Source organism: Marmota marmota, unplaced genomic scaffold (assembly GCF_001458135.2).
Source record: "Marmota marmota marmota unplaced genomic scaffold, marMar, whole genome shotgun sequence".
Classification (NCBI taxonomy): Eukaryota; Metazoa; Chordata; class Mammalia; order Rodentia; family Sciuridae; genus Marmota; species Marmota marmota.
The window spans coordinates 537845-552106 of NW_025999946.1; the positions used below are offsets into that span (position 1 = coordinate 537845).

The window sequence follows — 14262 nt, forward strand, 5'->3', positions numbered from 1 at the left end:
CTCGCAGCACGTTGACCTGTGCACGTCCACTCAGGCGTGGGCCCCGGGGCGCATACACACGCACACAAGGAGTCCTGGTGGGGGCTGGGCCCAGGAGATGTGGAGGGAGGCAGGAGGCTGCTGGCCATCTGCAGATCCATATGAGGAGCTCTGTGCGGCCGCCATGCTGGTGTAGTCAGGCCTGTCCACAATGGACCCATAAATCAGGAAGCAGCCTGCCGCAAGCGTTTAAATCACCATTCCTGAGACGCGGCACTTAGGAGAAGCTGCCGTCACCAGGCCCTGGCCCACCATCTGCGTGGTGGGGAGGAAGGATATTGGTATTTGGCATTCTTTCTGCCCAGGGCACCTCCCACCCTGACCCCCTGCCAGACCCTCATCTTGCTAGCTCACTAAGTTCTTCTTCTCCCCTGTTCTAACCTCCTTCCTCCACACTCATCTGAGACCCCTGAGTATAGTCCCCCTCCCCCAGAAGCCAGTGTGCAGGACCCTAGGGAATGGACTGTCTGTTTCTGGACAGGAACACTGTGGCCCGTCACCAGACTCAGTCACTGAGCTCCAGCGCGAGGAAGTCACCTCCCTGCACCTGGCCTTGTCTACACTGTCTGTTAAGTGGGGATGGGAACAGGGCCTCCTGGGGCTCTGGTCCTGGGGATCTGCGGTCCAGGAAAAAGACCCTCTGTGATGCTGGTTAATTATGACTATTAATAATACAACTGTCTGGGTCTCATAGAGGAGCCGGGTGATTAAAACTGGGCGCTGGGCCCCAGCGGCAGAATCAATGGGTCTCTGGGCCAAAGGGTGTCAGCACTAGCCCGAGGGCAGTGGTGATTCCTGGAGGGGAGAGCTGTTTACACTGAGCACACAGATGTGGGGAGGAGAACCCAGTGGGCAGCTGGACAGACAGACAGTGGGGAGCTGGCTCCTCAGAGGAGGAACAGTTGACAGGACTCTGTGCCTGACCCGGGGTAAGCCCACCTGGCCTCCCTCTGCTCCCCAGCTCGCCTCCACCCCATTCAGTGCAGCCCAGAGCCTCAGCGGCCAGGGGTGGCATGGCGTAGTCCTCTGCCCAAAGGAGCTGTGCGTGATGCAATGTGTCGGGGCCGAGGCAGCCCCTGTGACGATTGGGACCACGCCATGTCGCACCTCTGCCTGGTGCCCTCTCTGTCCCCCCAAAGAAGCCCTGCTCTAACCAGCCTCCTGACTGGGCTCCTCCCAGCCTTCTGACTGCCTCTCCCTTCCCCCATGGGGCCTGGCACCTCTGCCCTTGCCTGTCCATTGAGCGCTCCTTCTCTTTCTCTGGGTGCACACCCCTCCCCTTCTACACTGGGAACTGCTCCTGACCCCCCCCCCCACCCGTAGAGCCCACCCAATGAAGAGAGAAGACCCCCCCCCTGACCCAGGCACTGTGAGCCTCAGCATCCCCACTATGGACCTACGTGGTATTTATGCCCATTTATTAATGAAGACACAGAGACACAGAGAGAATAAAAGTGGTCAAAAGTCACGTGACCAGAAGTGGTTAAAAGACAGACCAGGCCATTTGGCTTCTGAAGTCTCATCCACGAGTCCACAAAAACTCCAAGTGAATGAATAAATAAACTCATAAGTGAGGTTTAAATACCAGAATGCGTAACATGTTTTGAGTTATCTTTGTGAATCGAAGGTGAAGTGGCCAGGAGATGGGTGCCCATGGGTTCAGCCCAGGTATCTGCATTAACTTGCTGTGTGACCTCAAATAAGTCACTTGCCAACCCTGGGCCTCTAGATCTGTAAGATGGGGGCAAGTTGGGCTGCCCATCCACGAGCCAGACACAAAGGCAGTGGTTGAATGGGCACCCTGACCATGAAGAAAGTGCTTTGTGCTGATGGCTATTCATAGGGCAGACAGGATGTCCACCCAGAGCTCAGTGCCACCTCTGGCGGGACACTGCAGGACAAGAGATGAAGGATCAGGCAGCAGGACTGTCTTAGAAAATCTGGGGGCACTCGGCCACCCAAAGAGGCTGAGGGTGAGGAAGCAGTAGGTGTGCACAGAGCCCGAGGATCTCCCCAACCCCCTGATAATGGTTGTCCTGTGGCCTCTTCCCCTGGCTGCTCCATCACGTTCTTAAGTCCTGGTCACCTACGCTGTGTCCAGCCCTGGGTCAGCTATACTGGGGAGGGCGTGTGGGAAGCACATTGGCTTTCTGAGCATAAGGGCTATGTGCCGTCCCTCTGGGGCCCATGATGCAGTGGGCATCCCCATTGAGAACCTCAGAGGAGAGGCAGAGAGGGCTGCACGGTGGGCACTGGCTGGGCTGCAGAGCCTCCTGGGATCTGGGCCACCTCCCCCCCAAGGGACACTTTCCTTCAGCCTGGACCCAACACAGGGATTTCTGCAGCTCCTCTGTGTGGGACACAGTCACCCCCTCCCCATCCCCTGTGCGGAGGATGGAAACCACACGCAGGACAGTTTGCAGGGCTTGGCTTCCTCGGTTTCGTCAATTTCCTCCCGCCCTGCAGATTGCCAGGAGCTCAGTATTTTTCTTGAAATCAACTCACAACTTTTGCTGAAATACATTTATTTTTTAAAAAACTTTCTGGAGTTACCTTCAGTTCAAAATTAGCATCATTCAGCACAAATATAGGTTCAACATAAAAGCAAATGCAGGGAGGACAAACACACACCGCTGGGCCGTTACCTGCCTGCCAGGGGCTCTGGTCCCCCGACCAGCTCAGCCACGTGTTGAAAAGGGATGTGGGCGAAGGTCTGCATCCCAGGAGGCTGTCCTGGACACAGGCAGAGGGATGAGGGGCCCGGCGACAGAGGGGGTTTCAGTCCTGATCAACATGTATCAACCATGGACAGTCACCTCTCTGTACCTCCCAGGCAGGCTCAGGGACGCGTACAGGCTCCCCGGGGGCGGCAGGTGACAGCTCTGTGGGAGGCAGGTGACAGAGGCTCACAGAAGCTGGTCCACTGGCCCCAGGTCACACAGCGGTGAGTGGCTGGGCCAGGCTGATGACTGGGGCCTTCTGACTGAACACAAGGTCTGGTGCTCTCTGTTGGCGCTGCCATGTCTGTGTCACACGGACTCACTTAGAGCAGAGTCACCCTGACCTGCGGCTGGCGGGGTAACAGTTTTTTACACCTGAGGTTAACAACTGTGATTTAAGAGGTTATTTGTCTTAATTTTCAGAAATCAGCTTCTCGGGGAAGAGATAACTAACACATCAGGCACGGGAAGCTCATCTTTTAGAAAATATTTATAGCATTTCAAGACAGTTTGGTGGCAATTGGATCCAGCATCTGCTATTTTCCTCACTTTCCACCACAGCTCTAAAACCCATGGCAGTTCACACACACACACACACACACACATACACACACACACCCCACAACAACACAACAGCAACCACATCAGTGCTGATAGGAAGTGGGAGCCTGTCGTTTCTTTGAGAAATGAGACACGGTGCTGGCAGGACTGCAGAGCTCAGTAGTGCCTCTGGTTAACACCCCAACATGCCCCTGCGAGCAATACCTACGGCCGATGCTCAGAGCCGCAGCCAGCGGGCCAGTCCCCAAGGCCATGGTGAGGTTCATGGCCTCCAAGTTAGGTTTGGAAGGGTTCCCAGGCCTGGGACTGTGGCTCCCACAGGAAGCCCCGACAGCGGCAGAACTCTCCCCTAAGATTTGGATTCCAGCTGCAAAGTGGAGACGGACAGGGAGAGAAGGGGCCACCAGAAATTGAAGGCATTCTACGGCGAGGCGCTGGGCTGGCTGCGCAGCACGTGTATTTACCCGCGATCTGCAGATGGCACAAGTTAGCCTTGGTCAAGTCAAGGAAATTTCCAGAGGGCACAAGGGCTTGGCCATCCCACTTCACTCTGTTGACAGTCCTTGACGTGTCTTCTATGCCACATTCACCTGTCCCCGGGGCCCTGCAAGGCACCTCTATACTCACACTAAAATCCACGACCGTCTCAATGCCAAAGTTCCATAACCAAAATGCAGTGTCTTATGTGGGGACCCCGAAGAACTTCCATTCTATCCTGGGGCCTTAGATAAAAATTCCAAGGCCCTGAAAGGGGTGAGGACATGTTCAGGGTCACAATGCACTGGTAGGTACCAAATACAGAAAACTAAGTCTGCTGTGAAAATCCCAAAATGTGTTGCAACTCCCTCTGGCCTTCAACCCCAGTCCAGGCACACGAGGGACAGATAGTACTTCACCACAAGAGGTCAACCCTGCTGAGAACGAGGCTGGGGAGTGACACCCAGGGCTCATGTCCAGCTGACAGCAGACACTGCTCCAGGCTCTGTGGCCAAGCCTTTGACCCCTCTGCACCAAGGCTGCAGCCCTGCCCCCCTACCAGGACTGGCCTCCACACCAGGGCACACAAGGCCCTCATCCGTGGTGAACTGGGACAAAACCCCAGGCCAGGCCCTGAGGGAGCACCGCCCACATGGCCTGGGGGCAGGCTGGCAGAGTGCCCGGGGAGCAGGGCCGTGCCAGCCGGGGACCTGGTGCAAGCCATGCGGCCACTCCCCTGGACTCCCCTCCCTGCTCTGGTGCCAGTGAACATCTGTATGTGCAGGATGCCATCGCCTCTCGCCTGCCCTCCCCTGAATCCTGTTCTCCTCCGCCCTCCACTGCTCCCACCAACTGCCCTTTGCCCCCAGCAACCCAGTTGTCAGACCCTAAAATCAAGACCTCTGTCACCTCCAGGGCGCACCTCCCTGTGTGCGGCTGGCGCCCTTGTCACCCCGCCCGATCCCCGTGGACGGTCCCCTGTGCATCTGGCTCTGCCCACTTCGCGAGGTACCGCCTCCTTTCCCTTGGCTCCTGGCCCCCTCCAATGATTTCTCTGCTGTCCTCAGATGCCAGGAGTATTCCAGCCCCGGGGCCTTCAAACTTGCTATCCTCTCACCACCTCCTACCCTCTCATTGGTTGTCTCCAGGGGTTCTTGCTGGTGGTCCCTGACTAATGTACACGTGCCACCTGTGATTTCCTATATGGTGCATCCTGCAAGCTGATTATGGCTTATATATGCACTTATTCTGCCCCACCGTGATCCCACCCCTGTCCTTCCCGATGACGTTAACCTGGGAGGATTGGCATATCCTCCGGCTGGCTTCCTGCTTCACATCCAGTGGCCAGAACAGCGGCTGCTACAAAATTAGCGCTCAGCGTGGCCGCAGGAACGAGGGGGCGCTCGCCCTTGATCTCCTCAGCGCCCCGCCCACCTCCTCCCAGCAGGTTGGAAAGGAGTCCGCTTCACCCACGAGGGGTTCTGGGACATCCAGAGGTGTGCAGAGGTGTGTCCAGCCAAGCCAGGAGAGCGCGAGGAGCAGAGAAGAAGGAGCCGTGAAAAAATCAGGAAACTCTGGCTCTAGCTTTTCTCCTGCAACTCGAAATGTCGCCTCTCAGGAAACCACATCCTGTCCCTATGAGCTGGCCGCAGCCTCAGCTCCGGGCCCTGGGCACCCTTGATGAGATGCCCCCAGCCCCGCCCGGCCCAGTTCCTTTTCTGAGTGGGTTCTGGAACTCACTGAGCCTGCCCTGAGGCTGGCGGGGGAGGGGGAGGGGCAGGGGGCAAAGCCAGCCTCCTCTCCTGGGAGGGGCAGGACCCAGGGCTGAGCCAAATTCGGGTCACGCTGCTGCACCCACAGCCCTCGGAGGGCTAAAAATAACTGTGTTTACACACTTCCAGAGCTGGGATTTCTGCCTCTGTCAGAGGGGCTCAGGGACTTTACTACAATCCTCGCATCCCCCTGTGCCTCTTCGGTTTGGGCAGGGGGTGACCTGGTCCAATGCACACAAGGAGCAGGACTTTTGGAGTCTGCTTTTAGGTGGAGATAAACTAAGGAAAACTGAACAAGCTCTTGATTCTGTGTAGGCAGAGGGTTTGTTTTTTTTTTTTTTTTTTTGTTAGGAGACAGGCCCTCCAATGGCAGGAAGTATGGAGAAGGTGGCCAGGTCCCCGGCCACGCAGGAGCCCAGCCAGCTTGACCCAAGGCCTCAGTTGCTGTAGTGGCACCAGGAGGCTGGACGTCAGGTGGAAGTCCAACTTGCAGTGTGACCTGAGGCAGGCCACTTTCCCTCTCTGGTCTGAATCGTCCAGGTCTATTGGTAATTGACAGCTGCTCCTCCCACCACATTCTCAGTGGGAAGGGTTGACAGTGCATCTCAGTGTTTAGGGCTGGGGGGCTGTGTGAGAAAGGGTGCCAGCCCCTGGGTGTCCGTGGCTGTCTTCGTGCCAGATGACAGGGCACACCTGCCAGGACAGCTGTCAACAGGCCACCCGCCTTCCTCCCTCCGTCTCTGGCCTGGTTCACCCAGATGGACTTTAACACCGGAGGGGCAGGTGCCAGTCGCCTGCCTAGAGCGGACCCTCCCTCTGGGCAAACAGGCCCTCCCCTGACGCCGGGGCTCCCACGAATGCCGCACCATTAAGAGACATGGGCTGTCAGAGAGTCGGCACCTGGCTGGTCACCCTCCTTGGGCTGGAAGTGGCCAGCAAGCCCTGACCTTCCACACCAAACATGCCCTGGGTGAGGACCTCAGCAGCCCAGGATGTCTGGCCCCTGGCCTCTCCTCTCTGACCGGGGAGGTTTGGATGACTGGCTGCCCCTAGGCAGGAGCAAAGTCCACCCCACTGGCCTGGCTTCGGGAGCCGCACCCCTCTGCCAACACCCCTCTGGCAGTCCGAGCCTCTGGCAGCGCTGTTCCCATGTCTCCCATTGCTGTCCCTCGCCACCCGGCCTGGGAACCCCCTCAGTGTCCACCTCTCTGGCAGAGTGCGCTCCGCGGTCTGCCTGCACTGTGCACCCCCTCTCCACCAGACAGTTAGTAGCTCCCTAGGGCCAAGCTTCGCCCTCCTCACCCCTCCACACAGGGCTGCATAGGAAGGCACAGGCAAATGTGTGCCGGATTACCCTCAAGGGCAGAGCTCTGTCCTCCTCTCTCCTTGCCCCTTCCAGATTTTACAATCTACAGCCGGCTCCATTCTTTTATTTTTTTGGTGGAGAGGGATTGAACCCATGGGTGATTAACCACTGAGCCACACCCACAGCCCTTTAGGGTCTCTTGAGCTGCTAAGTGCCTCACTAATCTGCTGAGGCTGGCTTTGAACTCGTGGTCCTCCTGCCTCAGCCTCCTGAGTTGCTGGGATTACAGGTGTGTGCCACTGCACCCTGCAACTGGTTCCATCCTTCTTCTTCAGAGCTCCCTGTCCTCTTGGGACCTTCAGGGGATCAGCCTCCGTGATCCTTCTCAGATCTGAGGCTCTCAGCCACGCTTCTGAATGCACTGCCAGTATCTGCATGGTCAACAAGCGCCAGGAGTCCTGTAAGCAGAAGACCCATGGCCCAGGGCACTTCCACAGCCCTTGAACTCACTCCCTTGGGACATCACAGCACCCAGTTCCCCTACCAACCACCAGCCACCCACCCCAGCCATGAATCACTTGCAGCACTGCTCTGGCCCCTTCTCCTGTGCCCAGCCAGCCAGTGGTGGCCTCATGTCCTCTCCCCTGGACAAGAACAGCGTTCAAGTAGCCACTGTGCTGATCACGCTCCATATTCCACCCACTGACAGAGCTCCTTGCTGACGGTGCTTGAAGGGAACAGGCACTCAGGGCCCTCGGGGTGCACTCGGGCCGGGGGAGCTCCTGCCTCCCCTCCTCAGCAGGCTTGATGCCTCCCCTGCCCTCTTTCTGATGAGTCCTGACTCATCCTTTGGGATACAACCCAAAGGTCACCTCCTCTGGGAAGCCCTCCATGAATGTCCTTCCACTGCAGGCTGACCTAAGCCTGTCCCCTGGAGGCTCTCCTTGGCAGGGCTCCTGTCTCCACCCAGCAGGCCCTCATGCTGGAGGAAGTGCCTGGCCTGGCCTGTTCCCTAGTGAGGCTCTGAGTTCCTGGGTTAGGCCAGGAAGATCACCCAGGGCCTGGCATGAGACTGCCACTCAACAGCAGCGTAGTCCTGAGCACCAGGGGGCCCAACCCAGCCCAAACCGTGGGCACAAGGGTCCTCGCTCTGGAGACACGCAGACGGGCTAGAGATGTGAGGCGGCCCACATGGGGTCAGACCACAACAGCACGGTGCTCCAGCCGCCTCCGTGACCAGCCCCACCAGGAGCAAAAAGGGGGGCCAAGTGGTTCCTCCGTGCGCACCCGCAGCCACTCTGCCTCTAGCTCCCCTGCACCTCACCCCCGCCCCCCACACTCTCATGGCCAAGGCTTCTCGGGAGCCGAGGGGATACTTCCTCCAAGCTTAAGCCGGGGGGGGACTTATGGCCCCCCATCAGGTCACCTGGGAATTGCAGGACCAGGAAAAGTCAGGGTCTCAAGCTCAGCAGCAGGAGGGAGGCCTCCAGGGGCCACGAAGGTCCAAGGAAGCACAGAGGGAGCCTGGGTGGCCCTGACCCAGAACTGCCTCCTACTGTCAGAGCAGAGCGGCAGAGCGCCCGGGTCTTTTCCTCACCTCATCGAATATCCTTCCTCTTTCCTGAGCCCAGGGGGCCTGCAAGCCGCCCTTCTTGACTGGTAAACACAGAGGCAGAACCAGCCCCAGTAAGGCCAGGGAGCCTTGGGCCGCAGGAGCACCTCAAAGTTAGCCTGGGGGGAACCGGGAGCCTCCCAGTCCAGAGGAGCCGGGGTCACTGTGCCCAGCTAGGTCCTCCCTACAGCCCCGTGCTCCTCTCCTTCCAGCTCCCAGTGACCAGGGCTGCAGAGTGGGTGTCAGGGCAGCTCCTGACAGGGTACAGCCAAGAACCCCCAAACTCTAGCTCCTTTGGAATTTGCCAGCAATGTGGCCTGCATTTACCTCATCTGCCACTCACTGTCACCCTTCTTCAGCCAAATTCTAGAACCCCTTAAGGGCCTCTCAGAACTTCTCCAGTCTCCACACAACTACAAACAAAGACCGAGCTCACTCCTTGGCCACCCACGCCCAGGTAATTTACATCCTTGCTGATGACAGTGACCCCACAGGCCAGTTTACTAAAGTCCCCACGCCTCTTTCTTCACACAGGCACCCAAGGCCCACAGTGACCCCAACCCCAGCAGCACCCCAGAGAGCCTGGCTCCTACCCCAGCTCTGCTTCTGACCAACTATGTGAGTTTGGATGTCATGTGAACAGTCATTCATTTATGCTCATAAGAGCCCTCAAGGTGGCTGGTCCTTCACGTCCTACACCCATTTAAGAGATGGGCAAACGGAGGCATGGATCAGTTGAGTAGCTGGCCCAAGGGTGCCCAGCTGGTGAGCACAGGAGCTGGGAGGCAGGCCGGCAGGCTGGCTCCAGGGCCTGTGCACTCTGCTAAGCTGTGCCCAAGCAAGACTTCTGCCTTCTCTCCAGTACCACTGGGATCCAGCCTGGCCAAACTCTTCCCTCCCTCATAAACTTTAGGGTTCACCCAGGATTCCATGCCTGGGCCCATCTAGTAGGTCCTCCCCCAGTCTGCCAAATACACTTCGACACAAGTTCCAACAAGCCATCCATTTCCCTCTTGACTCTTAGGCAGGAACGGCCAGATGACCATTTCCACAGCCCTGTGGCCTAGGCTTCCATCAGGATACCTGGGGGTCCAAGGGCATAGACTCACTTAGTGCCCTGCAGATTGACTGAAAGAGCCAAGGGATCAGGTCCTGCCTGTCCACAGTGGCCTGAGAAGCCTGTGGTAACGAGGCCCCGTAGAAGGTTCCAAGTGGGTGCTGAGGCCCACTCCGGTGGCTCCCCTTCCTCACACCATCTGGGGTGGGCAGTTAGCATCTGAGTAGCCCTGCAGAGAGGTGCCATGAGGACCACATATGTAGTGAGCACAAAAGCCCAAAGTGACAGAAATTGATAAAAACTTCACCGCGCTGCTGACACCCCATATATCAAAGGCCCCAAATCTCATTCTCTGCTTGCCTCCAATTTCTATCAGAGCTTGCCAGCTGCACATTTATTGAGAAGTTTGTGATCTGACAGGCACTGTATTACCAACATTAATGATGCATCAGTCCTAGAACGACTGGGGAAACAGTCCAATTGATTTCATTATCATCTGGAGTTCTTCACATTTCATTCCAGGCAGCTCGCTACCAGGGTCTGAGCAAGGATCAGAGGAAATAAATGAAGGGTGCAGGGCCAGGGTGACCCCGGGCCAAAGGCCCTGCACTTATCTGGAGACCCTTGGCCACGGCCCTTGCACCCCTCAGCCTCCCTCTCCACTTCCTCCACCCTCCGTGATTCCAGGAGCCACTCAACTAGCAGGTGGTGTCAAGAGTTGGAGCCAGGATTCCCATTCATGCCGCAAAGAGGGAGGTGGCTGGCAGGAGGCAGAAACCGGCCATGATGTCACCATCACGTGCCCTTTGGCTAGGGCAGGGAATTGGCCCCATGTGAAACCCACCAGCAGCTCTGGGCCATGTCCACATCTGACCCACACTCACCGCAGACCCGGCAGCCCCGCTGGCTCTCCCGGGACAAGTGGAACTGAAGGGTATGTGCAGTGCCACCTCATCCCCACCTGCTGTGTCCTTTGCCTGCTGTCCCCCAGACACTGAGGCTTCCTTTCTGCTTCTCAGCCCATGCCTAGGCTGTTCCTGCTACCGGCGGGCTGTCTCTCCTCATCCTGCACCATCTCATGGCCCTTCCTGAAAAGGCCTTCCTTGTCTGAGGCCCCCACACCCACCTCCTGGAATTTTCCATCCTGCACCCTGCTTGTTTCTCTCTGAGAACTTCTGCTTTGTAAAGGTGTCACTGGCTTGACTTGTTGACTCATCTTCTCCCTTTGGCTCCCCACAGGCAGGGATCCTATCTATTCTGGTCACCATCTGGACCCAAGAACCTAGCAGGGTGTGGGCCTCCATGGCCTAAGTCTGAGAGTAGACAGGACTGGAGAAGCCAGTTGCTACAGATCCCCGAAGGCAGCATATGGGGTCAGGAAGTGCTGGAGAGAGCAGCCAATTGTTTCAAAGCAGAATGACCTCCTCCATGCCTGACCCCCACTTCTAGAAGTTCTGTGAATCCTTTTGCTTTCCAGCTTCGGACCCATCCCCCACACACTCAGCTTCTTTCAGGAACATCTGAGGCTTCAGGGCTGGTAGGAACTGAGGTCTGAAGTCGAGGCCAGGAGCCAGGTTCAAATCCTGGCCCCACCACTTGGGCAAAGCATATAACTGAGCTCAGGTGTGCCCAGTTTCCTTCCCTGCAAAACGGGCTTTACAACCTGTGGCCCCAGTCATCTCTCAAGACCTTGGGGTTCTGCAACAGAGCAGATGAATCCCTAAATCATCAGTGACCAGGACACACCCTAGTCACCTCTGCGGTGCTGCCTGCCAGTGTTCCGCACTATGTTGAGATTCAGAGACCCTGGCAGCCCCAGGACGGGGACCCCGGAAATGCTTGGACTGAACTCTGAGGGAGGCTCATTGTGCCCCAGTGGTGCAGGGGCCTGGGGGCATCTCTGGGTGAACAGGTACCAGGTGCCCTTCTCATGGTGGCACTGGTTAGGTCATTCCAGGTCCGAGGTGGCAGGCTAGGTGCAGAGAGAAGGCAGGTGGAACAAGGAGTCTGCATTCAGAGCAGCCAGATAAGAAGACTAAACCCGCTTATCGAACCAGAGATAGCAGTGGACACCAGGAAATCCAGGAAGCCAGCGAGAGCCGGCCGAGTCAGGGTCGGCTCTGAGTGAGGGTCCCTGTCAGGAAGCACACAGAGCAAAGAAATGGTCCCTGTAGGGGCAGGCTTCTAACTCCTGGCATCATAGTTATTATTGTTATTTAGTACCATCTGGAATTAAATCAGAATATGTGATTTAATAGATAGTGTTCTGACTTGAAAATAGGTTTTTTCCCTGAAATAAATATCACTGACATAATTTATTCATGAGCATTCACCACGGGGCCGGCTCTATGCTGAGCACTAACCACATATTATGATATTTCATTGTCCTAACAGCCCCGATTGTCCCTACTTTACACCCATGAAAACTGAGGTGGAGAGGGGACCTCCGATGCCTGACGTCCCACGTCTGAGGTCCCATGGATGGAGCTGGAGCTCCTGCACACTGTGGGGAGGGAGCAGCCCCTTGGCCCGAGGGTCCTAAGCCTCTGACTAGCTTCCAGCCCCATCACTTCCTGAAGGGGACAGTGAGGCCCAGGGAGGCCTCAGGCGTGTGTGAGATCACCCACCCAGCTGGCTCGGTAGACCTACCTGATGCACCTACTGTTGACTTCGACTCACTTCATTCTCTGAATGACCTGGGAAGTGAGTGGTACCCATGAGATGGCACAGCATTTAATCTCAAGAAAAAGAACCTTCTGGTGGCGGTGGCTGCTCCTGGTGGCGGCCCCAAGTTCTGAACGCAGGCCCCAGCTCTGGAGGCTGGTAACCACTGGGCAACTGGCTCCAGACTCCTGGGATCTGGCTTGAGTGGTCCCTTGGGGTTGTGAGGCGAGCAGAGGCTGCCCAGTTCCAGCACTCGCAGCCCCACATTGTCCCCATGACAGCGCTGGCGCGCTCTGCACCTGGCGCCCCATGCCAGCCGGCAGCCTGGATAAACAGGCCCGGCTGCAGCCGGACTCACCCGGCTTGCTTGTGCCCAGGGATACCAGGTCTGAGGACGGGTTCCTTGGCATTTCCAGTGGCCTTCTCTTACTCAAGCAGGCCTTTCTGTCCAAAGGGCAGCTGTGACGTGCGGAACAGGGCTGTGGTATCAATATGAGCCCAGCATTGTACGGCTGGGGACAGACAATGCCCTCAGCCGACTGTTTATTTATAAATCCAGCCAGCGCTCGCTGTGACCGTGCATTGAGCTTCTCTCCCCAAATGCAAATTGACTTCTTCCTGTAAGTCAAACTGGCTTGGTGAAGCTGATAAAAATCGTCCCAAACAGGCACTTTTATCTCTCCAATATAGAAAGTGAGCTGCACCCACGCCTCCTAGAAAGAGGAAGATGTCTTTCCACTCCTTCAGGGGTGGGCCCAGGGCCCAGAGGTCTGGGAGCAGCTGAGAGCAGTGGGAAAAAAAAAAAAGGCTCTGAACCCCAAGGCCTGTGTTCAAATCCTGCCATCAACACGGCATAGCTCTGCAGCCTTAATCTTAGTGTACCACACGCTTTATGCCTGTGGATAAAAAAAGGGATCTGCATAGTCCCTCCCCCTTACGGTCCACTGGAGAATTAAATGAGATAATGTGCAAAAATGGCTTGGACAGTGCAGAGACCCTAAGAAGTGGAGGCAGTGGAGGTGAGGAATAATAAAATAACTGTCACGAGTAACTGAAGTCTGGACCCGCCACCTGTCTGTTGTCTTGCTGGGTGGCTTCAGCACGATCCCTTCTGACTTTGAGTTTCCTCCACTCTTCAGTAACTGTCCTGCTAGGTAGCTCAGCCCCTCAACTACCTGCACCATAAGAAAACAGCTTTGGGGGTGCTATTTCCGGTACTGCCTCCCCACTCTCTCAAAGGCTTCTTTTATCAGAAAAACAGAATCTGCTCTTTGCAAAAACCCCAAACTGCCCCTTACGGGAAAGCCAGATACCTGACCACCCCTCTGCAGCGGGCATCCCCACCAAGCTCCATTTAAAGGCACATGGCTTGTGCAAGGCTTGCTGGGGGGTGACAGGGGTCTGATAAGGGCACATTACCGACTAGACGAATAAAGGGGCCTCTGGGAGTGTGCAGGAAGTGTAAGTGAACACAAAATGGCCCTAGAAGTCACCAGAGACTGAGAGGCACACCACAACCTCTTGGCTGAGGTCCCAAGGCTTAGAACTGGCCTTGCAGCACTGTCATAGCAATGGTGCTTGCCAGGTGATTAGAGCCCTGCCCGCAGAGGGATGCCCTTAATAGCCGCCCAGGCCTGATGTCCGAGCGCATCCGCGCATATTCACCACGAGCCATGGGTGGCAGGAGTCATCAGGACAAGTGGCTCAGGGAGGACAGAGCCCGGGCCTACAAGAGGGTGACTGGCCCAAGGTCTCGTGGCTTGATAACCAAACCTAGAGGCCTGGACCGCCTCCCATCGGGAGAACCCAGGGAGGCCAGGAGACCACACACGGGCCACAGATTTCTCAACATGGATTGAAACCTGGCAGTTAGCCCATGAAGGACTTCCCTTCTGTGCTTCACTGACTCCTCTTGGGGACAGGCGGGAGGGCCGCGCAAGACTGTAGATTCTTCCACCTTGAGGACAGAGGCTCAGGCCTGGTACTCAGAGGAGCTGCCAGCTGAACCTGCACCAGACCAGACCTTCAGGACACCCCCCCCCCCGCCACTTTCT

At 56.9% G+C, this 14262-nt stretch overlaps 1 protein-coding gene across 3 annotated transcripts in view; it reads right to left on the reverse strand.

Annotated features, from left to right (window-relative positions):
• Zmiz1 (zinc finger MIZ-type containing 1) overlaps window positions 1-14262 on the reverse strand; it is a 199552-nt gene that overhangs the window by 184240 nt on the left and 1050 nt on the right. For all 3 annotated transcript variants that reach the window (XM_015504587.2, XM_015504588.2, XM_015504586.2), the window contains exon 2: window positions 1400-1414. The gene's annotated coding sequence lies outside the window, so the exon portion shown is untranslated. The remainder of the gene's footprint in view (window positions 1-1399; window positions 1415-14262) is intronic.